At 47.4% G+C, this 24,879-nt stretch overlaps 2 protein-coding genes across 3 annotated transcripts in view; one reads left to right on the top strand and one right to left on the bottom strand.

Annotated features, from left to right (window-relative positions):
* LOC147692294 (leucine-rich repeat and fibronectin type-III domain-containing protein 4-like) overlaps window positions 1-18,035 on the bottom strand; it is a 42,085-nt gene extending 24,050 nt beyond the window's left edge. Inside the window, exon 1 of the mRNA XM_086938547.1 lies at window positions 17,506-18,035. The gene's annotated coding sequence lies outside the window, so the exon portion shown is untranslated. The remainder of the gene's footprint in view (window positions 1-17,505) is intronic.
* The window catches only part of PC (pyruvate carboxylase), a 2,223,386-nt gene that overhangs the window by 1,873,676 nt on the left and 324,831 nt on the right, over window positions 1-24,879 (top strand). The gene's annotated exons all lie outside the window — the stretch shown is intronic.

The following is a 24,879-nucleotide window of genomic DNA, read 5'->3' as shown; positions in this document are numbered from 1 at the left end:
TGTCTGAATATCAATATTGTTTCTTTCTGTCTCACCACCTTTGGTCCTGGCCGTGCAGTGTCTCTTGCCTTGATCTTCCTTGGTGGCGCCTGTCCGCTCTGCTCATTGTATGTCTTTGTCCTTTCCTTTTGTTGCTGGTTCTCCTGCGCCAAAGTCCTGTCACGTTGCTCCTTTTTACCCATTTTATTTCCTTTGTCTTTGTGTCTTTCCTTTTGTTTTCTTTTCTTCTATGTTCTCCTTTTCTCTTTTCTGTTCCTTTGGTGATCTTGGTCCCTCTTTTCTTTGTTGTTTCTCTTTTCTGTCTTTTCCTCTATTTGGCCTTATCTCTGGCTTTTCTTTTATTTTTACTTCTTTCTTATTTGTCCTTTCTTCTTTTCTTATTCGGCCTCTTCTGGGCTTTCCTAGTCTTCTTCTTCTTTATTTCCTTGTTTTCTTATATTTGCATCCTTCCTGCGACTTATTCTTATATTTATGTCTTTCCTTTTGTTTTCTTTCGTGTGCTCTTCCTGGTACTCTTCTGTTCTCCGTGCTCTTCCGGCACTCTTCTATTCTCTGTGCTCTTTCTGGCACTCTTCTGTTTTCTTCTATTGTCTTTTTCTTTTGTCCTCTTTTCTTTATTCTCTTCTGTCTTCTGTGCTCTTCCTGGCACTCTTCTATTCTCCGTGCTCTTCCGGCACTCTTCTATTCTCTGTGCTCTTTCTGGCACTCTTCTGTTTTCATCTATTATCTCTTCCTTTAGTCCTCTTATCTTTATTGCCTGTGTTTGTTTTTTCTTGTTTTACTTTATTTGGCCTCTTCTGGGCTTTCTGCGTACTTTTTCTTTATATTTCCTTTTCTCTTTGTGATCTTTTGTCCCTTTTTCTTCCTTTGTTTTACTTTATGTGGCCTCTAATGGGCTTTCTTCGTCCTTTTTCCTTTTATTCTCTTCTTTTTCCTTTTATTCTCTTCTTTTTCCTTGTATTCTGGGCTTTCTTTGTCCTTTTTACTTTTATTCTCTTCTTTTTCCTTGTATTCTCTTCTTTTTCCTTGTATACACTTGTATTATTTCTTTGTCTCTTTGTTTTATTTCTTTTGTCTTCTCCTTTTTCTTTATTTCTCTTGTGTTTGCTGTCTTATCTTCTTTCTTTTCACTTTCTTTTCATATTTGCCTTTTTGTTCCTCTTTTGCTGCCCTTTGTTCTTGTATGTGCTTTTTTCGTCCTTTTTGTGTTGCTTTTGCCAGTGCTTTTCATTTTCCACCATTCTTTCCCTTGTTTCGCCGATCTTTGCGCTGTGCCTGACCCTTTAAAATGGCCGCCGACGTTTCCTTTGATCTGATTGGCTCCTGCGCCTGTCCTTAAAATGGCCGCTGGTGCTCTCGCGGGACTTCACGTCCAATCAACGCGACGCCTGACTCCAAAATGGCCGCCGCTCTCAATCGCTGTTCCTATTGGCTCTTGCGCCTGACCCCACTATGGCCGCCGCGACTCTCGCGAGAGCTCGCGCTGCTATTTTGAAAAAAACACGTCCCTTCGCTCTTACCGCCGTTTGCAGGCAATTTCTCAGAAGCGGTCGGGTGGGCTCCGATGTCGCTTCTTTCCTCCTCTGTTTCTTGGCACATCCAGGGTGGGCACCTGGTTCTTCCTGATCTTCTGGTTCTTCTCCGATGTCGCCGTCGATCGATGCATAACGATCTGCGCGTCGGTCCGTTTCACCCCTCGTCGCCAGTTGTCATGTTCTTGCTGTGCGCAGGGATGTACACCACACACAGGACGCAGGTTAGTTTAGCGTTTCTTTATTCTTACATCATGCAGCTGCTCGTCCCCACGTCCGTCCACGTCCCTGTCCTGGTCATTGTCTGTCCCCTTCCTGTTTCGTCACCGGATCTGGTGTCCGGTGACCTGGTCACTCTGCCTGAGGACCCACAGGGTCCTAATGCCCTACTGTCAGTCGCCCACACTGTCCGATCCCAACTTCTCCGTCAGGACAGGGTGGGGGGGGTCTTTCAACAGTGGATTTTTCACTCAATTGTTAGGCTCTATTAGAATGTAAGTTAGCAAGTGATCGGAGTGTAAATAAAATGCCCCATGACTTATTTTTCGAGGTGGTTATTGGTTTTGCAATGATATACTTCAAAAGTAACATAACTTCCTACAGGGCAGAGCCTCTGGCCGTGCCCGGTTTTCAGTGCTCCTTTCGGTAAGATCTATTCGAAATGGATGCTTGTTCAAGGAGTACTCTGCACAAACCCTGCCATAGCATGAACGTCGATCATGAACATACCTAGTGTGTGACCTGTAGCCGTCTCTGATCTCTTCCCCTGTCCTAGTATCGCCCCTTTCTGTGTCTGATTGCATTTCTGGATCACACACTGCCTAACAAGGAGGTCTCTGTCCTTTGCTGCTGCTCCCTAGCTCTCAACAAATCTTCATCTCTTCTTTCTATCGCTATATCTTCTTCCTTTCCTAATATATCTTATTCATCTTTATTAATGTCGTATTCATTCTGTTACTTTTTTATCATCTATGTCCCCTTAATTCATTATTGCACTCTGATAATTTAACTATTGTGAGTTATGGCCAGTGCCAGGCAGCACAGTGTCATGTGCAAAGTGTGGGGAGTTGGTTTCAGAAGAATAAGAAATAGCGATTTATCTCCAAAGTTGGGAGCTGCGAGTTCTCGGCAGCCAGGCAGTGCAACCCCGCTATTGTGTGAGGGGAGCAAGATGAAATATTGCCTCACAAGACTGAGGAGGGCGGGGGGAGAGGAAGACAATGGTCAAGGTTGTGCAACCTAGACCACTCTTACACTCTCCGTACTGCAGGTCTCTTCCAGTATCAGCAAAGGGATGTGACCAAGTGCTTATAGCATGGGGTTCAAAAGTGAGCAGCATTGAGTCTTACGATCTTGGGGAATCCATTCATCTCGTTTTGCCTAAATTGTTACCAGCTAATGAGTCTTGTGGGTAGCTAAGACCAGGTGGGGTGGGAGCCCTTGCTTATATCGCAGACTGATGACGCTGCTGCTGAGTGCAAACACGGCAGCTCACATATTGCGAGCCACTGATCCAAGTGTAGTCTGGCACTAAAAAGTGTGACCTGCATCCCAATGAGAGTAGCAGAACTCAGTAATTGTTCCAGGACCACGTTTAGCATTTCTCATTTGTGTTGCAACCCAAAAGGGAAGAAGAGAATGCAGTTGTAGGCACTTGATTTCTCTTGCAAACAATCTTGCGTTAGATAGTGAGTAGTTAATGTTTGCGTTGTGACTCTATTGCTGAGGCGTGCAGTGGCCCCAGTCTTGCACGGCGTCAGTTTGCGGATGCAGCATTTGCCGCCTGCCTCTCCTCTCCATTCATCTCTGTGTCGGCTTGTCGGCGGAGGCACCTCCTGTCCAGCTGATCCCCGCCGTCCTTGCTCTTCGAGATTTATTGTTGTGTGCCTCTGACAGGCCCATTACTCAGGTGTGCTGGAGGGAAACTGGGCCCAATTGTAAATAAGTATGTAATCTTTCAGAAGGTCATGTCGCGTTTGGTTTATAGTACTCATGTTATGAGCTAGACAGTCCATCCTGTTGGTTTTCCCCCCTGGAGAACTATTTTGGTGCACTGCTTCCCTTCCCTCGCACCCAGTCTGAAAATTCCATGGGTGAATTTTGATCTGTGATTGCATTGCACCAGACAAGCGTCCCCACAACGTGGGTTCAACACATTTTCGTCCCAGCTTCCCTGCTTAACTAAATTGTGTGAGCCTGGACACATCACTACATTCATGTCTTTCTCTCTTCGCTACTTAAATTAGCACACTGAAAGGCAGTAGTAAGTTACCCTTTAAAACTGGGTTGGATTCAGAGCAGATTGTAGATGAAGCCAGGACAGTAAGCCTGGAGCTCTCACCATGTCTCCACCTGTCTAGGTATATAGATCTTACAGCTGTGAGGATTTTTATTGCAGACCGCAGCATGATATGAAGCATGCATGTGTCCATTGGGAGAGGCTATAGATGTGTCACACAGACCTTTCAACACCCATCGCAATGCGAAGAACAGTGATCGTGACTTCATTTACTCTGTTTTCTCTGCTTCTGAGATGTCCTTCGCCTGAAGATTACAAGTAGTGTAGGGTTGTCTCAAATGTGCTGACACATGATGGGGTGAATAGGCTGCAGGTTCACGCCATAGTTGTTTTAAGTGGTGTTTGTCTTTTCTACAACCCATTGAAAAACATCCTACCTAGATCCCTGGTTTCAGATACTATATGTTCGTGCCCAAAGAATAGATCCTCTTGAATTGTAAAATTGTCCTGTATGCTTAGTTCGTAAAATCGCTGCGGCTGCGAACACAGCCGAAATTGTGAAAATGTAAGACATTGGGTTGACTATGTCTGAGCCCAGATCCCTTTGTCTGCTTTCAGTCAGTAGTGAGCAGGAGCTTGGTCTGACCTTAGGTGGCAGGTCAGGCCTCGTGATCAAAAGGGCTGTTAGTGATCTCACACTCGGTCTCAAATTCCAACTAGACCTCCTTATGAGAACACTGTGAAATCCTTATTTTTGGTGATACTGGGTGGGGTAGGGAAAATTGGATTATTTTTGTATCTATTTATACTGGATGGCCATTTATTTTCTTCCTGTCGAAGGCCAGTTAAATTCTGTAGCATGCTGACCAGACACCGACACAACAAATGTGATAGTCGGCAAATCCTTTTCTCTCTCGGAATGCAGTCCCTGCTTCTGTGAAAAGTATTAGTGGCAAGACCTTGGCTGACGCCTAATATTCAGGCTTTAGAAAAAACATTTGCACTCATTATACGTCATTCATTGACTGTGTGGTGCCATTGAGCTTGCAGTCCCTTAATGTTGCCTCAGACTAGTGATGCTGTTAAATCGGTAGCAGCTTGAGAGACGCCTGTATTCAGAAAAATACACGCACTTGGGTGTTATGTTGACCAAAGATGGCTGGTCCCAGGACATAAGCAAGATGGTGAGAACCAAACCAAGCCATGACCTGAAAGCGTGAGAGGCTGTACAACCAGAGTGTGCAAGTGTGGCAGGCCTGGTACAACGTGTTTCTTACTAAAAGAAAGCGTCCTTCACAGATGGGTTAGGCACCAAGATCTCGCCACCGTCTCATGCACCTAAGGTGGTTCTGTGTCTGCTTTAAAGTGCATACATGCAGTGTGATGCACTCGAGATATCTAAAGACAACAGTAGATGTACCTTTCATTTGATGCCAGGCAGTGGGGATTCCAAGCGCACTCTTCGACAACAAGTAAAATGATAGTCTAGGCTCATTGCTTCACATGACTTGAGTTGTATTACCTCGCACCAAAGTAGCATAGACGGCACTACTTGCATATAAGTGCCCCCTCAGATATACCTGTATTTAAAACCAAAGGTATTTAACTTGAACTATGATTTAAAAGATTACATTTCTGCTGTAAGGTAAAGACTTGTAACTATTAGAATTGTCTCCCTGGGTTAAGTAAATCTTGCATACATTCTGTGAGGCAGTATTTTTCCATGTCCATTCACTGTACCGTGGTAATAAGCTGGAATTTGACATTTGCACTGTTGAAATAAACTGTTAATGTGCGTTTGTTAGTATAGTTGTTCTGAATAATGTTATTGGGTCACATTGTTTACTGCCTGTGTATGCGCTCTCTCTCATTGGGGCAAACTCGAGATATATATATATATATATATATATATATATATATATATATATATATATATATATATATATATATATATATATATATATATATTATTAGGCCTGGGCGTCAGAATCGGCTACGCCCACGGAGTAGCCGTAGTGTTGCCTCCTACGCATTTTGCGTAGACAGCGTAGCCGGGCAACACTACGCCCACTCCGTGGGCGTAGCCGAGTCGGCCGCCACCCGCCTCCCTCCCGCCCTCCCCTACATACATTATTTAAGCAAAATACCCTAAATAAACAAGTTTAAAGCAGTTACCGTGTCCGGGGCTCCCTATTGGAATAGCGTCCCGTCAAAGATACCAATGCGCATGCGCGGCCGCATACATACAAAATATGAGGCCAAACACAGAGTAGTTAGTAAATGTCACCAGAACCCCGAGATGGCAATATAAGACATGTTACCAGTTAGGTCTTTTTTTTTACATTACATGTTTGGTTTGGGGTAGTTCACTTGAAAGCAAGCAGGTTTCTTCACATTGCAGCTAACACTGGGCATTCATAGCAATGGGAATATTTAGGTCTACCTTTCATGAATACATTCTTGATAAAACAAAACACAGTGGTAAAGGCCAGAAGATGTGTGTGATTCATTGGCTGGGGTGTTTACCACATCATTACAGAATTACCAATGGTGTAGGCTCCTCAAAGATTAGATCTAATTGTAGAGGTTACATTTTCAGAGCCGAAATGAGTAAAGCTATAAAGCAGTAATAAGGACTACGTTTTTACTATAGCCTTATAGCCCGCCGTAGAGGGCTATACCGGCTATTAAAGGCCCTCTCCAGCGTTAAAGGCCCCGAGCCGAAGGCGAGGGCCTTTAACAAGGGAGAGGGACTTTAATAGCGGTATAGCCATCTACGAAGGGCTATAAGGCTATTAGAACATTCTGTCACTAGAGGGCAGAATGTTCTAACAAAAAAAACAAAGCCTTTTGGAAGCGTGAGGGGATTGGAATCCCCTCAGGCTCCCTGAAGCCTTTGTTCACAGCCAGAGCTGTGATCAAGGAAACATTGGAATGTTGGAGCTCCGGGCTTATACCAGCCATTATAAGCCCAGAGCTCTCCATTGTTTTCAATGGAGCTCCCAACATTCCAATGTTCTAATCCCTATTAATTGTTAAAATATTACCCTTAGGCCTGAAAATCCCAAAGAATACACTAGGTCTGTAGAGCTTTTAGCCACTATTTTTTAACGTCAATAAATGGTACACCCCTAAAAACTGTACTGGTTATGGTCGTTAAAGGAATAACAAACCTGTTAGACTTCATTGTTTCAGTTGCACAAGCACTAGTGGAGGTGTGCTTTTCTTTGCTCGACTGCCATCTTTGATTTTAGTTTTGTGGTTATGATAACCTGCCAATTGTGTCTTCAGATTGTCCTTGCTGATATCATTAGGGGTCTGAATAATGGTTGTATCAGGCCGACAAATGAGTACATTAGGGCGGGGAGTTGATGCTGATTATTAGTTTATTTGGAATAAGAAGTCTTTCTAATGAAACTGTTTGAAAAATCCATTTTATCCTGGTCTTCGATGGTCTGGCGTCCTCTCAGCTCAGAAGTGATTCAAGAACCAAATGAAGGGAATTACTCCCACAAGTTGGTATCTAGAAAACGTTTGAGCCCCCCCCCCCCTTGGTCAGCCAGAAAAACCTGGATTCCATTTTGGTTGATTATTTCAGCATCAGCTGGGTTGCCTTGAAAGAGGTTTTCCTACCTCTCCATTTTGGACGAGCCCTGCTCTGTGCTCATGAGATAATGTCTAGGGTCTTTGGCACCCATTCTCCAGCCCACGTCTGGAATTCTGCCAGTGAGAAGGTTTTGTCTGGGACATTGTCAAGTTCTGGTGACAACATCTGGAATGTTGATTCCCTGTGTGCAGAAAGAGTTAAAGACTGCTCATGCCTGAGGGAGAAATATAATCTGTGACATTGTCTAAGGTTTGGGAATGAGAGGTCATGTTGAGCTGCTCTGCTCTTTGCTTCATAGTTAAAAACGTGTGAATACAGCATTTAAATTGCCAGGACCTGTCAAGGTTGAAAAGCTATTTCCTGCTTCAAATGTCTAAATAAATGCTAACATTTAACCATGTCCCAGTTTCACATCTGGGTTTTGCTTGGCTACGTGTTTTTACCTTGACCCAAATTGCTCCTAGCCATCCCTCTTTACCATTCCCTTGGCAGGGAGGCTAAACACCATGTTCTACAGGACATGGCCGACTGAATCGCTCCACTTTATTTTTGTGATCTGGGTTTTTATTATTTTTCTCGACTCAGCATTTACATTTCTGTAACAGCTACTTCTCTGCCTCTCACCCTCTGGGCCTCGGAAAAGGAACAGAATCTAAATTGAGTTTTAATATCTGTCCCAGCGATTCGTGACAAGGACACAGATTGAAATGTGAACATGTATTCCTGGAAGCCCTGGAGCAGCTTTTGAATCGCTGCTTGCGCATAGATAAACATTATGAATTTGGTTTTGAGTGTCAGCGGTGCCTGTATCGAACAAAACGGTACAAAAGGGGGTGTTGAGGGACAGAGCATCTGAACCAATCAAACACTCACACCCAGTCAACAGATCTGGGTTTAATCCATCACCGTTCTTTAGCCCACTCTGCCACCCCAGTTCAGACATGGCCATATGCAAATCAGTCTGACCCTGTGCCTCATAGGAACAGTCCAGCCCGAACTGCCAAGCCATGCCTTCCCCCTTTTGCACCGCTTTGTTCGCCATAAGTTGTCAGGGTATGCTCAGATGTGAGTCCCTTGCTCACTTTGCCACTGGATTCAAGCAAGCCTGGCTTAAGACGGCTATAATGCCAGAAACCGGTCCTCTGAAGCTTGTTTCCGGTCCAGGGAGGGCATGGCTTGGCAGTTCGGGCTGGACTGTTCGCATGAGGCACAGGGTCAGACTGATTTGCATATGGCCATGTCTGAACTGGGGTGGCAGAGTGGGCTAAAGAACGGTGATGGATTAAACCCAGATCTGTTGACTGGGTGTGAGTGTTTGATTGGTTCAGATGCTCTGTCCCTCAACACCCCCTTTTGTACCGCTTTGTATAAAACGAAAGGCTGGATGGCTTGGCTGTGCTGGGAGTAAGTATATTGTGTAGCTCCACAGCACACCTAGCCCTTCCTTTAAGGGCAAGTCAAAGCCTAGTTTGCCACGTGGTCCAATTGGCTACTTTTTGTAGAAGAAGCCAGAGATCCAGTATCTTTGCCTTTCTTCCTCGTCTCTTTGAGGCCCTACTAATGCCCATAGTTGGTTCATCAGTAAACAATCTGTCCCATCAATTGGGTAAAACATTTTTTGTTGGGAACCCTACTCTAGGAAGGTGTCTTTGTGTTGAAAACTCTCCCTGTTGTCCTTACCATCAGGTCCACTCTTGAAAAGTCAAGCAAATACCTTGAAGCACTTTACTCCCAAGCAATCTGTTCAATATTTACTGGTTCTTAATCTGCTGGACTTGGTTGTCTTTGCTCAACTAACTCCTTCCCTTTTGTTAACGAGGTGATATGATGCCACTTTCTGGCCGTGTGAGCACAACATAATATAAATTAGAGAAAAGTGAAATAAACTTGGTACCCATCTTTTTTTGTCTAACTTAAATGTTTATATACCTGGCTTCCTTACATTCATTGCATTTTTTCTGTCTCTGTAAGTAGACACCATTCCTGTTTCATCTGTTATGGCTTTTTTCCTCTTCATATCGGTTTCCCATAATTGTTTTCTTTTCCCATTCCTTTCTCCCTTCTCATTTTAATTTTTCCCATAATTTGTTTTCTTATGTTACCGTGATTCTCTTTGCTGGTCACCTGCACATGTTGCTTTGGTTATTCCCTTGTTGCGTCCTTGTGCTCCTATCCATATGGTCTGCTTTAGAGACCAGAAGGGACCCAGCGTCGGCACACTTTACGGAATGAGGAAGATTTTGAAATTGAAGGGCTATTGAGATCAAGAGCACGCCGGATAGGCACAGGTAATTTTGCCCAAATTATCCCTCTGGCTTCCCATGGCTTCTCAGGCACTTTCAGTGCCACACAAGCTCTGGGTTCAAGGTCAGTTCTGGGGGAGTGAGGGCGGCGGAGCTACTCCTCACTTTCATGTTCTCCATACCTCCGCTCTGTTACTTCCTCCTTCCCCTCCCGTCCCTATACTTCTACCCATGACAGCCGCCAGAAGGAGCCAAGCCACACAACTGGCATTACTTTTTTTTCTCTCTCTAAACGTCAGTGACCGCCGCTCCTTAATAATCACTGCGAGTGGGAGGCCAATAGCTAGGATATTGATCCTATGAAGGGATGGTCGAAAATGATGGTGCTTAGTTTGGTTACCATGGCTACGAACGCCCAACCTGTCATTTTCTTTGCACCTCTGCACCAGACAGATAACTGGTTTCGCTGTGTTTCAGTTCCATGCTTGGATGGTACTTGTTTACAACATGCCAAGGCCATGCCTATCTGGGTAATGGCAGGCTCACATCTATGGATGTAGGTAGTCTGTGTGAATGTTGCGGTGCTTGAAGGAAGGTAGAAGCAGCAGAAACCAGCACTGGCAAGGCTAATAGATGCCATGGTTATTGTATTTTTATTGTACACCTATGCTGCAAAAATAGTAAGCATGCCTACCTCTGCATAAACATGGTGGGTAAATACTTGCAATACATGTTTATTTTAATTAAAGAATAACCATCATGTACAATTGTAATAGAATGCATGCTGTGTTTCATAAGAATGCAAACAGAACAGACGGATGGAATGCTGAACAAATCCAACATTAACCCCAGTCACAGATATGGGTTAAATCCATGTTTTTTTTGCCCACAATGCCATTCCAGTTTAGATCCAGCCATATGCAAATCAGTCTTTACCCTGCTCCCCATGGGAACAGTCCAGCCCGAACTGCCAGGTCTTCTATGGACCAGAAACAAGAGTCCTTTGGCCGGTTTTGGTGTGCCACCCCTCATCAACCATGCTAGCTTGAATCTGGTAGCATAGTGAACACAGGACCCACATTAGCGTGGAAGGGTATACTTAGATGTGAGTCCCTTGCTCACTGCACCATCAGGATTCAAGCAAGCCAGGCCGAAGACGGCTGAAATGCCAGAAACCGGTCCCCAGAAGCTTGTTTCCTTCCCAGTATAAGAATTGGCTTGGTAGTTTGATCTGCCCTGTTCCCATGATGCACTGGGCCAGGGACAGACTAATTTGCATGTAGCCAGGTTCTGAGCTGGGATGGTGCAGTGAGCTAAAAAACGGTGATGGATCAAGCCCTGATCTTTGGACTGGGTAGGAGTGATCTGCTTAATTCAGATACTCTGTCCATCACCACCCCCTTTTCTGAATTGTTTTGTCCACCATAAGCGTGGAAGGGTATACTTAGATGTGAGTCCCTTGCTCACTGCACCATCAGGATTCAAGCAAGCCGGGCCGAAGACGGCTAAAATGCCAGAAACCGGTCCCCGGAAGTTTGTTTCCTTCCCAGTATAGGAATTGGCTTGGTAGTTTGGTCTGCCCTGTTCCCATGAAGCACTGGGCCAGGGACAGACTAATTTGCATGTAGCCAGGTTCTGAGCTGGGATGGTGCAGTGAGCTAAAAAACGGTGATGGATCAAGCCCTGATCTTTTGACTGGGTAGGAGTGTTCTGCTTAATTCAGATACTCTGTCCATCACCACCCCCTTTTCTGAATAGCTTGAATCTGGTAGCATAGTGAACACAGGACCCACATCTGGGCATACCCTTCACACTTAGGGCAACATGTATTAAGAACAGGTGATGGACGGAATTCTGAACAAATCAAACATTCTCCCTGTCACAGATCTGGGTTAAATCCATCGGTTTTTTCCTTGCCACGCCATTCCAGTTGGACCCAGACAGTTTTCTAGGAGGGAGATGTACTTAGAACAGATATATAAACCCTTTTAGTTTTAATACACTTTATTGAACACTTTGATTCTTATTTGTAAAGGTACTATTGGCTTTGAATTCATGTAATTTGAATAAATAGTTTAAAGAGACGAGTGGGTCTAAAACAATTAAAGAAAATGGAAGAAAAAAGCTCTGACAAGGTAAAATATTGAACCACCAGCCCTGGCACTGAAGTGAACTTCTTTTTAGGCAGCTGTGCACATATGATCAGGGACCTATCATCACTGCCTGTACAAAAGAGCCAGTGTGGGAATTGGGCTCACCCATTAGCCCAAGAAGTTATTCCCTGTAGCTGGAACAACAATATGAATAACAGTTGACCAGACCAATGGCTGGGGCAGGTCACCCAAAGCCCTTGCGTGTACCTGAATATGTATATATTTTTATGTGTGTTTTATTACATCAGGGTAGTGATGCATATTAAGGTGTCTCTTGGCCAGACCTAAAATCTGATATTGTGTAATCACTGTGCCGATTACTGCCTGGTGGGGCTTCATAAGAAGTATTGCGTCAAATGGGCCGAGTACTCCAGATGAATGCAACATGCAAGACGAGCCCTGCAGAATTTATCTAGAAGAGGGAATAAAGTTGGAGGGTGACGGTGCAAGTCCAAAGCTTTTTGTGCCTTGTTGTCTCATCCTTAGTTTTTACATTTTTTGTGTTGGTTTCTAGGTTCCGCTTCTTTCCTCAGGGTCTGTGAACCCCTACACCACCAGTAAACAAACTATAGTGCTCACCAGCCGATCCCTAGACTGTTGTTGACTAGGAAGATACTCTTGGAGCAAAGAGGGTCAATTAACAACAATCCTCTTCACTTGATTACAGGGATGCTGCTTGGTTCCTGTCAGTCTGTTGTATATTGAGGGTGTAGGGTATTTCTGTCCCACTGGGTGAAATCTAGTTATCGTATGTGAAGTCCTTTGTCTCCCATAAGTGGAGCTTTGCTTACTACCACTCCCACTCCCCCCCATCCATCCATCCAAGGACACCCTTGCTCTATTCATGAGAAGAGATGTACTCCAAAGTATCTGCCACAAAGAGGGGAATGGACACCAAAAATATACTCCAGTAGGCAAAGATGGTACATGAAACTAAAAACAAATGTGTGAGTGGACCAAGACAACAGTAGTATTCACAATAAAGCTGGCAGAGTACTTAAGGCATACGGTGTAGAGGTAAATCAGACAAACATTTTGGCCTTGGTCAACAGTGGACACCACGGTGGAGAGACCGCTAAATCGGAGTGTCTGCACAAGCAGGTGGGCGCTTATCCTGGAGATGTGCTGGAAAGGGTGGGTCTGGTGGCTCAGTGGACTATTGTGTCCAGTTCAGGGGACTGTGTTTGGCCTCAAGGTCACAGGTTCAAATCCCGGCAGGTCTACTCAGCCTTCCTTCCATCTGAGGCCGATAAAATGAGTACAATTGATTTGTGTAACAATAAACTACTGTTATTCAGCACCAAGATACCCTTGTGGGTGAGTGAGCGTGCACTTTACAAATACACATATTACGTTATGTGCTTGCTCTGTGTTGCCTCTTCCTCCCAGTACAACTGGAGCCCAGTTGAGGAGCCAGAAAGGAGAATAGTGCAAGTCAGACCCTTGCCAGATCAGGAAGAAGCACAGGGCCCTACTTTTCCACGCCCTGTGTGTGAAGCCTGGACAGTGAACGTCCTTTGTGTTCATCGTAGATGGACCATGACCCAGCCCACCAGTGAAGGGGTCCACCTCTGAGCTCCACGCGTTGCTCTCCTCTGCACATTTAAATGTCACTAGCTGAGGCAGAGGACGATAAAGGCTCTCTTTTGTTTCTCTGCCTCCGCTGCGTGCCACTGTGCGTCCGGGCGTCACACGATCTCTGCATACCTACCAACTCACACGTTCTCTACCCCGTTGACTTGGTAACCCGGTGAGGAGTTTAGATCACAAAGTGGAAGACCATGCGAGTTGGAACCCCCTGCAGAGGGCATGTCCAAATCACATTGTGTGAGCGCTGCTAATGTTCATCTGAGCTTTGCATCCTCTCCAGGAGTCCAGGACATCAGCGGCCGCCTTTGAAGGCTTGTTAGAGTAGCTCGCGCGCACTGGCTGCCAGGTAGCCACGCCCCCTCAGAAGCACCCTCCGGGCTGGGCTCAAGGCCCCACCCCCTCACTTGGTTCCCTCCTCTTACACGGTGTGTTTGGGGGAGGGGTAGGTCTGGGTGAAGCCCCAGTGTTGGGCCCTCTATCTGCAGCAGTCATTGCCTTCGATCGTCAAGGCCACTGCCTTTACGCTCACGTAGTGGTGCCGCCCAGTACTGCCATGCAAACAGATGTTTCAGCATTCCTTGCTACTACTGCAGTGTAGTGGGCTCCACGCCCCTAAGGTTGGCACCCCTAGGGTGCCCGACCTCCAGAGGACCTCCATGGTTTGTGGTTATACTGGCGCCAGAGTGGATTTTGGGGTAGCTGTGCCAGGATGGCTGATTAACGAAAAGCCCTGTTCAGGCTCCCATACCTCGGGAGAGTTCAGCCGGCTCCCTGACTGACATACGGGCTCATTGAACCAGGGACCAGGCATTTCACTCCAGGCTTTTACAGTACCCCCTCCCATACCTTCAGTGGACAGGAGGCAGGCTAATACCCCAGCTGCAAAAATATTCGCCATTCCTTTTCATTCCTCCACGGTTCCCACCACCTCTGCCCTCCGGTGCCCTCTCCCTTCATTGCCACCGCCTGTTCTCCTGTGCTCACAGTGGTTTCCTGCCAGGGCACATCCGCCCAACTACTCGAGAATATTCTTTCGGGCAGCTGTAAAATGGCTTGTAAATAAGTCCTCGGCGTCATTCATGTTCGTATTTATGACCGAAGGAGCCGTCTGTGCACGTGCCGCTGAGAATAGTATATGCCTGTGCAGCCATATTGTCTGTAGATAAGAATGGGGCTGTTTATCAGGACGACCTTTCTGAGCTTAGCGATATGGCAGGGTGTGTGTCGGTGTGATTTAGAGCCTGCTTGAGGGAAGAGGTGTGCGAGCCACTGGCAGCTTACGCCAGGCTCGTGCAGGATGCCTGGCTCTGGCTCAGCTCAAGGCCCTCGTGGAACCTCGAGCCCAAAACGAGCCGAGCTTTGGTGTGGCTTCTACCTTCCTCACTTTACCCTGATGCATAAGGCGTTAAAAGCAAAGCAGTGACATTCGAGGTAAAAAGGAGGGACACGTGAGTATTCATTTGGTGGCTGATTTGTACAAGTTGAAACCTATATATTTGATTAATCATGGCTTCCCCACTTCGCTAAATTGGGTGATTTTGGGCAAGTATTTTATTACCGCAGATGCTCCTTTTTCTGCTCTACCGCGTATGAAAGCACCTTCAAATGCGAGCTGAACAAACACGTCATGTGTTTAATAGATTAATGTTGCTGTAGCCATAAAAATCTGGGTCCCAGACACGGGGCGCATTGCAGCTGACTTGTCACTTAGTTAACTAATGGCCTTGTCGCCGGGGCGGGACAGGAGCGCTTCTCGTTTCATGTCGAAAAACAATCCTTTTTAATAAGCACCTGTCTGCGCAGCGATTTATTGTGAAGTAGTAATGTCAAAGCTTCTACCTGTTAAAGAAATGCATTGCACGTTTTAGTATTCCGAAGAGACGTTCTGTGTTACGTATGAAAACGTGGTAAGTGCTGGGCGCGTGCACAGGCTCTAGGAACCAAGCCGGACCCTCGGCTCGGCTCGCTCTGATAATTTGTTGGCTCGTCCGCCTCTCCTTGAGGGAGTCTGCGGCATGCAGCCGCGCGTGTGCTGTTCCGATGCATCTGGTGATTGGTGTAGGTTAGAGCGTCTGGGGGTCTAGCAGGAGTACCTTCTGTGTGCCCCTCCCTGGGTGAGTTATGTTGATGTCCTCTTTGACGTTATTCACACGGGGTGCAGACTGGTTCTCAATTTGTTTGTGTTGTGAACTTGAGATTAGCAGTTATGGTGGTGTATCTGCGGGCGTGGGAGAAAGATCCGCCGGGTAAACGTCCTGTGCCCCGTTTCTGTGGAAACGGTTGGCGGTGGATGGGAGTTGTGCACACATATTCGCATGTATTGTATTCTTGCACACTTGAGATGCTGTGCGGGAGTTGTGGACTGTGAGCATGGGTATCGGTGCAGCTGGCAACGATTGTGGGTGGACCGTGAGCCGTGTATGCACGTCAGGTCGGCCCACTCCCTCGTCTTCTGCTGGGGGTGGGTCAGAGCTTGCTGCCTCAGTGTTTTGAGGCTGGCCCTGACCACGCCACGCAAGGTAAAGGGGTCTAGCTGCATGGAGAGAGGCGAGTTTGCCTCCGATCCATTGGCAGTACAGTGGGTTTGTGGCCCTCCCGTGAGGGCCTGTTTAGCACAGGTGGCTGCGGTCACTTCTAAAGTGTCTCTTGCTGGACACATAACCTTCAAGACCAAGCAGCCCCCTCCCACCCCCGGGACCGGCCTACCCAGCATTGCAGATAGCACCGCCCGCCTCGGTCTCAGTACTATGGCTGTCTACTGCCCCGGTCAGTCTCGGCAACCTGGGACTTGTAGTTTGGCATTTGTTATTATGACTCTGCGGTTTAAAGATTAGCCAGATGCCCGGGGCAGATGCGCAGTCTATTTTGTGGTTAGAGGCTGCACAGAGCCTGCTGGCTATATACATGTAAAAGCACCAACCACGTTGATACCCACTCTGGGGGCTTTGGGCACGCAGCTGGGATATGTGGTTACAGGATTAAACTGAGGACCAATGACACGACTATGGGAGAAGCACCCCCGTCGTGCTTTAACAAACACATGAAGGGGCGGAGCCTTGACACTAGGGCAGGAGGAACCTGGTGACGAGCATGGCAGCTGTGGCCCCCTGCAGTGCATGGACAGGGGCCCCGCTGTTTGTAGCAGCTGAAGGACTGACGGGCATCACAGATTACACAATGAACAGCCTGCAGCATTTTACACTATGAACAGCCTGCAGCATCTTACAGTGCACGCCTGCACCATAACACACACACTACACAAACCCGCTGCTTAATAAGAACCGGTACAGGCACACACAAAATGCAATAAACAACACGAGCACCAAACACACCTCGCCAAATAACCACGACACGTCCAAAGGGTACAAACCGTTCAGATAGCAGACTGGCAGCCCCAGCAATAACCCTCCCGCTCCTCGACTCTAGACACATGCCAGTCTCCAGACGAGGGGGGCAGGCAGGGTGGTAACATACAAATTTCCGGGCTTCATGTCTCTACCCATCACCCTGTATCAATTATTAGAAGAAAACGCATTATGTAACACCCCAAAGGCGTCCAGTGTCAAACTACGGAAGTGTTCCATCCTCCGCGCCCCGGACCCTACTCGGTCGATGCAGCCTGCCCAGCACCCGGGGTAATAACAAGGTCCCTGGCAAGCACTGTGCCCTGGAAACGCGCGGAATGGGCAGTTGTGTCGTCTCCCTGCCCAGCGGTGGCCAGTGTTGGGAACAGTGAGCGTGCAGGAGTGGCACGCTCCGGTGGGCACACTTACCACCGGTTAAGGACTGGTGGGAGCATTGGGGTGCCAAGATGGCACACGCCGTGGTCACCATGATTTGCACATAGGGCATTGGGGAGTTTTAAATGCGCACTGCCCGTGGGTCGGTTTGAAGGGTGCACTGATGCAGTATACCTGAGTCCTCTGGTGGGCCCAGTGGTGGTGGCGGCGGCCAGCCGGCGCTGGACCCATTGCCTCGAGTGGGTGTAAGGACATCGCATCGGTGCCACCTCCCGTGAATACCCAGGTGGGCACAGAGGGAGCGGCGGGCTCCTCTTCCTGTGCATCTCATAGAGCCCTTTGGTTCTAGCTGGTGTCAGAGCGTGCCCTCCGCGGCGGGCACACTAGGCAGCGGTGATTACCTGGTTGGGGTCTGCCCCCTGTGCTCCTGCAGCGCCTCGGTCACAGGCTCAGCGTGCCAGGCGCCCCGGAGGGGTCTCAGCTCCCATGTCCACGGCTCCCCGTCTCCTGTGAGCTCCTGGCGGCCTCAGCTCCCCGGGGCTCCGGCGCCCCTCCATGTGTCGAGCGCCCCCGTCCTCGCCGCTGCGGGCTCCTGGAGCCTCCCCGGCTCCCATGCCCCGGCCCGGGGGCGTCGGCTCCTGCAGCTGCCGCAGCTGCTCTGGCGGCGGCAGCAGCAGCTCTGCCGGGGGGCGGTAGGGGGCAGCCGAGCCGCATCACATGCCGCCGCCTCTCCTCAGAGCCCTCCTCTCCACCGACCGAGACCAGGGCGCGCTGCGCGGCTCCGAGCCGGGGCTCTCCTCGCCCACCCCCGGGTGCCTCAGCCCATCCCCGGCCGGCGGGGCGCCTCCGAGCGCGGGACCGGGGCAGAGCTCTGCAGACTCAGATCAATAATGGAGGACTACCGCAGCGAGGAGGCTCCGGGTCCGTCTGCGAGCGCGGGCTCTGTGGACAGCCCAGCAGGTGCAGCGCCTGCTGCTGCCAGAAGTGCACAATGTCCGATCACTGATAAAACATGTCAAATCATTGACCTGCGTTGCGCAGGCAGCGTTACTGGCTCAAATCCCATCGGAAGCCGGCCCAGTTTTCAGTCGTAATGGTTCGTTAAAATGTGATATTATGCTGAACTTTGTCATTTAAAAGGCCAAAAAGGTTCATTTTACGATGCGTGGGACGCACAGTCAACGTAGAGAGTCCCGAAATACACACTGGTAATAAATTCCGAGGTCCTTATCCATTGTAGCATACCAAAAATATTAAAATCGGATTCCGGAGTGAGAGTAGGCGGGGCCGTTTTGATCACATTTTAGGATGTCCGCTGAGGTCAAATCCAATCCTCCGTAGTTCATGCAACCCTCGGGATAACATAAAAACCATATTTCGACGCCAGGCGAGAGGATTAGTTCGAGAGTCTCCAGCGCTGCAGTCGACATGGACGTGGAAGAAGAGGCGTGTGTTTTTTTTATTTGTGTAAGGCGTGCATTTCCATCGTAGAGCGCACACGCAGCCTCGAGGCGCTTGCAGTCTTCCTCGGTGCCTGGTTCACAGGACCAGTCGTCTCTGCATCACGCAAGCCTGGGCGGAGCCTCGCTTTAGAAGCTGGCTAGTTATTCATTTAGCGCGGGTAAGGGAGATTGCGGCCGCCAGATCCGCAGTCCAGCTGCTCAAGCCCGATCGGCGGGGCGGAGGGAGCGGGGGTGTCACCCACGGGTACCGCACTCCATTAAGCAATGATAGTGTTAAACTACGTGCTGTTCCTCGGCAGCTGCACCTCTGGCGGAGATATGCACTGAGGGGGCTGTGTGTTCTGATCAGTGAATGCTCCTGTCTCAAGAATCCCTTCCTCAGTGAGGGTCGCGCATGGTTCCGAGATAGGTTATCTATTAATGTGCGTACACGAGGCCTCCTACTGAAAATACGGACGTGGAGGGCGGTTAAGATGCGTTTTTATGTGGCGTTATTTTAAGGGTACTCGCTTCGCTATGGGGGACTGTAGAGACGTTTTTAAGCATTCACTTGTCTCTATGAGCTACGCTGGTTTAATAGTATCCTCGGTTGGTTTTCAGTGCCTCAGAGTGACTATGCTGTGGTGGGGCTTGGGCAGGGCTGTAGACTCACTGTCCCCTTCCCACGCGTACAAATCTGTCTGTTGTCGGTTCAGTCGCACTTCCCCGATCGAGAACATTCTGGAGCTTGCGGCTCACTTCTCGGGTGTAAGGAATGTGCACCATCTCTGCTGCCTCCCGTGTGCAAGCCACAGGGATCTTCTCAGGGGCCCGTTTGGCACATTGGTGCTTTACACGTCTCACTCTATCCATTTGTCTATGGGATACATGCCAGTCTGACGTTTTTATGTCGTCTGTGCCATTACAGGGACAAGCTGCTGCCCCCACCTCACAAACGACCGTCCAGGCCGAATAACCAGGCCAGGTTCCCTCTGGGCTCCCCTCTGCCAGCATGGGCATCCGCAGAATCTTTTAAGGGGGTGGGGGAGGGGCATCATTTTGACGTTATTCACCACCCAACCCTTTTTGACAATGTCAAAGGCCAGGGGCCTAGTCAACGGACAAATGAAAACCAGAGGGATCGAACTCCACCACGCTGATCCTGAGCACCAGGGGCAGAGGACATAGATTAAGAGACCAGTTCCTGCCCCAGCTGGCCTCCGGAGTATATGTTCAGGAGGGTTACTGTGCTGGACTTCTTCTAGCATCCAACGTGCATCCTGCAGGCATACCACATGTCACAGGTCTATATCTGTAAACGTGCTGATCGTGGTCAGGTTTTCGGTTGGCAGAGGCACCCACGGGACATGGGGCAGGCATAAGTTCATGAACATGACTGTAGTATCAGAGCCCAGTCATGAATTCAAAAGGGATACATCTGTACTCATAAGGGGTCACTTAGGTAGTTCCAACGGTTCTGCAGTCATGGAAACTGTCTCACCCAAAACGTTACCCCAAGGCTCAGAGTCCAGAATGAAATACTTTGGTTATGCAGCGGTGTAGCTAGACCTTTGGCCTCCTGTGAGGGTTCCTGCGTTTGCCGCCCCGCGGCGGCCGTATGGAAGAGCGGGGCAGGGTGCTGCGGATTCCTGCGTTTGCCGCCTCCGACAGCCGCAGTTAAGAGTGGGTGTTGAGGCCACCCTCCCCTAAACTCGTGCTCAGGACTGCCCCTCCCTTGCTACGCCACTGATTTCCAGTATGACTGAGCACAGTCCAGGTTGAAAGTGATGGAAGCTCACCTCCCTTGCAGTTCTTGAATATTCTTTCTAGATCCTTGACCCTTGTTAAACACTTGTTTTTTAGTCGATTGTAGCCTGCTGGGCTGCAAGTTTCTTGTGGCTCCTTGATGGTTAACCTACTCTAGCCACCCTCCACATTGGTTTTATTCCACTGGGCAGTGGCAGTACAGCTCCCTCTTCTTCATGGGTAGAATAAAGCAAAAGGTTTTCTCCATATCCAAGGCTTGGGCCTAGCCTTGATGGGAAATAGCAACATGCAGTTATGTTTCTATGAAGCCTCCCATCACTGGTGCAAAAGGTTTAGGCTAGGAGCAAGTTATTGACATAAAATTGCCGAAAGTATTCTTTGTGGTCAGTAGAGGAACGGCAGGGACAGCTAAAGTACAAACTTTCTTTACATTTAGATTTTCCAGTCAATCCAGATGACATCCACATAGGCTTTTCTTCTTGGGATTTTTAGGGTGCAGGAAGGGGTAGGCACTGAATTATCAAATTATGTATGCCATTAACAGCCCCATCAGATAGTCTGGGTCTGACAGTGGGAAAGTGGAGCTTGTGTACTGTTGGCGGACAGCAGTCTTAGGTCAGGCATGGTTTGTATTCACCATATCACATAGACACCCACTGCGTCTGTGAGGTGGCAGTCCCTAAGGCAGTGTCATGTTGGTGGTCTCATCCGTAGTGTACAAAGACAGCCTGAAGTGGAACCATGGTTTTGTGTGCTAACTTTGTTGACTATATTGACTGGTATTCACCCTGCACATACTCGTTGACGTCTTGTGTGGAGTATCTGTCCAGTCGTGAAGGCCTCATCTAGCGTTTTTTGTGCAAATGTGGAAACCATATGTGTCCTTTTTCGAAATACCTCTTCTGGACAGCTGGGTCCATCTGTGGGCTTCGTCTCCGAAGTATAAGGACTGATTAGAGAGAATGGTTACAGCAGAGCTACCTAAACGGGGTAATGCTGGCAACAGAATTTCTCAAAATGGTCTAGGTTGAGTGCAAGCAGTATACGAAGAGTGTGCTGGGCACACATTCCTTGGGGCCATAAATACAGTGTGAGGGAGTACATGTTTTGTATGAAACATGCAGTTTCACACACACAGAACCAGCTCGGTCTCATCCGTGTTACATTGTCTTGCATTTTGTGTCTGGCTCCCAGGCAACCATTTTAGCTGTCCTAGCCTATCCATCTGTCAGTGTGCCTGAACTCTCTTGGCTGCTTCCTAGAAGTTTGGGCATTCAGTGATGCTACGTCATAGCCCTCATTTTTGCATCCGCAATGCATCCTTGGTAGGCCTGGGCAAGATTTAAACCCTGCAAAAATTGTAAAGTTTCTCAAAAATGTCACATTACCACATTTTATGTAAATTGTGCTCGCAAGGGGCACCTTTATACAGAAAATGTTTGCAGCGATGTATTTTCTTCTCGTACAGTACCTCACGTGACTCTTTTTTTAAATGTTTTTATTTGCCCCTGCGTGAAAAATTGACAAAACAGCAGGCAATGACACTATGGGTTCAAAGCATAATTTTCTGAAATTTCCATGAGTTTGTGGGACAAAAGCTATGCACCTTCGCACACCTATTTGCTGGAGTTAGTGAATGCCAGGATAAGGAAGCGTGGTTGGCATAAGCATGACCAAAACATGTGAATGAGCCAGGAGCTGTTGCATTGGATCTTTGGGGAGTGCGAGTTCGTAAGTGATCAGTCTCCTTTGTCAACAAGAATATGCCTCCCCCCCCCCCCCCCCCCCAGCACAATATCCATTCAATCCATGCTAGTCTTTGAAATGCTCCCCAGTGAAGCTTAATTGTTGTCCTGTTCCTGAGGTTTCTTGAAATCAGGGCCCCCTAACTTAACCGGGCCTTCAAGCCGTCCTTTGTGTGCAGTATGTAGAATCTCGTCCTCCAGCTACTACCATTAGAATCTCGCCCATCCAATTACCTTCTGCTCATGACAGTTGCAATTCTGCCCTTCTAGCACCAGGTGGCGCTGCCTCCTGTACTACCACCAGGTGTTGCTGTCTGGGATCTTCCGAGATCCCGTTATTAACCTCGAATCCTGCTTTTGAAACTGTAATAGCGTTATGTATTTTTTTCTACATGCCTTTGTCAAGATTTGTAGCTACAGCAAATAAATCGGTTGTTTTTCAAAAGCTTTGGCTCCGTTCAGCAGTTGCATTATTTTTTTTAGAATTCTTTCCTTGTGAATGTAATGTGGGGGGAGAGAACGGATGTGGTCTTAGTTGGACTGTGTTCGAGTCGACTCCATCCTCTGTGGGTTAAAGGTCAGGGTGTTTATTCTGTCTGTCACTTTCAGCCAGTGTTCTAGAACCGTATTGACTGCGAGCGCTTTCTCAGTGTTTTTTGTTCGGCGTTCTCCTTGGATCCTCAGCCCTCACCAGGGGCACAATTAGATCCGAACTTTGGGGAGGGTGGGGGCTAGAACTAAACCCTGTTGGTGGAGTTACCATTTCACACACTGGGAACCGAGACCGCACGTTTGGGAGGCCAGTAGGTTCGGGTGTACTGCGCTAACGCTTGGAAAAGACAAATGTCCGTGTCTGTTCTTTCCTGCAGTAGTACATTAAAGCCAGATCTTTAGTCTTCACCAATGCATTCCCCCGAGATACCGAGCACTGCTGGAGCTCGGAGAGTGTCCACCAGACCTGTGAGCTTCCAATGTCTGCAAAATGGCTGGGACCCAGCGAGTCCTGTGCATGTCCGAAATGAAAGCACTGAAGGTTTACTGGAAAAGTGTATTTTCTGATTGTAAGTAGCATTAATTGTATAATAACATGCTTCCGGGGAACTAGAAGATGTGTGTGGGGGAATCAACCAATGTGCCCAATAAAGTGTTTACACGGACATTAAGAAGTAGACTTGAGGTGTGAAGAGTAAACCGGGATATAGAAAATCGTGGGAGCTTATTTCTAGCTGTCACAAAATGAGATGGACTTCCCAACAGCTCAAAAGGAAGAGGGATCCACATATAATAAGCTGAATACCTGTTGATAATGTAAAAGCATGCACATGTTGGTATTTCTAGAGCATGGACCTAGCACAAGAGCAACAGAGCTTTTGCCCGTTATCGGAGGTGAAGGAAAATGATGCAAGATCGATTTTATCAAGTGGTGGCTTATATCATTTTGTTACAGTTACTTACACTAGTATCTCACACATTTGCATTTTGGGCACACTGTGATTAAGTGATTTCCCAGATCTACACAATTTTCAGTCAATGCCAAGCTGGATTCAAATCAAGGTTCTCAGCTCGACAGCTTAGCCACTAGACCACCTTTTCTTCCTTAGTTGAAGACTAGAACGTAAAAAATTACAAACATTTAATTTCGACATTCCTTGTGAACACTCATGTTATGTTGATGTTATAACCTAGCCATTAGGCCGCATTCCCCATGCTGTCTAGTTAGTGGACCGAATATAAATTATTTTCGTATTTCTTTTAAACGTGTAGAATCTAGAGGAGTTGACTCTTGTCTAAGGTTGAGGTTGATCTATTTGCATATACACAACGGTTTAAAGTTAGGAACATACAGATCATGCATAATGGGTTACTGTGTAATCTGGTCCAGTATTACCATTGAGATGTTTCGGTGATATCTTTGGCTAAGTAGTTTTAAATTTCACCAGAAGTCTGAGATGGCACTGACAAGGTACTTATGTATTTTTTGTATTGCAAGCGGTTTTATTCAAAGTACACCTAACAATGGGCATTGACTGAAATTAAAATGTTGAGGTTTTGTGCACTAGTCACAGATAAATTCTTGATAAAACAATAGGCAATGGTGAGCTCAGTGGATTTGTGTCATTCTTTGGCTGCAGAGTTTACAGCATAACTATGGATTTACTCTCTTTGCCACATCGTTTCCAAAGTATGCAGATTTCACCAAACTTATTTCCACCTCAAACAGATGAAAATAATACTGCAAAAGTGCCCCTTAATTTGCATTGTGTCGAATAATTTCAATAACCTTGGTGCTCCAAACTGCATAATTCTAGTAGCCTGGACAATGTAAAACCTTTGCTCAGTGGCGACAACATCGATATTTCATAAATAACAAATATTTTACTGTTCCTTATGAAAAAATAGTCGCCTACTGGGATAAACAATCTAAAATGCTACTCAACGAACAGGAATGGGCAACACTATGGTCCTCGACCTCGCGTAATAAGATTACTAGAGTACTACCACAAGCTACATTTTGGCTGCTTAACACAGAATTTTGGACCCCAGCGCTACTATACTCATTAGGACTCAGGTAGGACGCACTCTGCTGGAATTGTAACAAGGGGAAGGGGGACCAGGCACACCTTATCTTCCAATGCCCAACACTCAAGGTATTTTGGTGGAAAATCTTTGGTTTTGTTAAGGGTATGTTTGAGTGCACACTAGCAATGGAATTCTCCACCCTCACCTCGTCATTTATGCACACGAAATTGAGAACTGAACAAGATAAGGACCTACTGGACCTTTTACTGACAGCAGCTGTGAAAATGGTCCTAACCAACTG

The sequence above is a fragment of the Lissotriton vulgaris genome, chromosome 9, assembly GCF_964263255.1.
Source record: "Lissotriton vulgaris chromosome 9, aLisVul1.2, whole genome shotgun sequence".
NCBI lineage: Eukaryota > Metazoa > Chordata > Amphibia > Caudata > Salamandridae > Lissotriton > Lissotriton vulgaris.
This window is presented reverse-complemented; position numbering and strand designations above follow the sequence as displayed.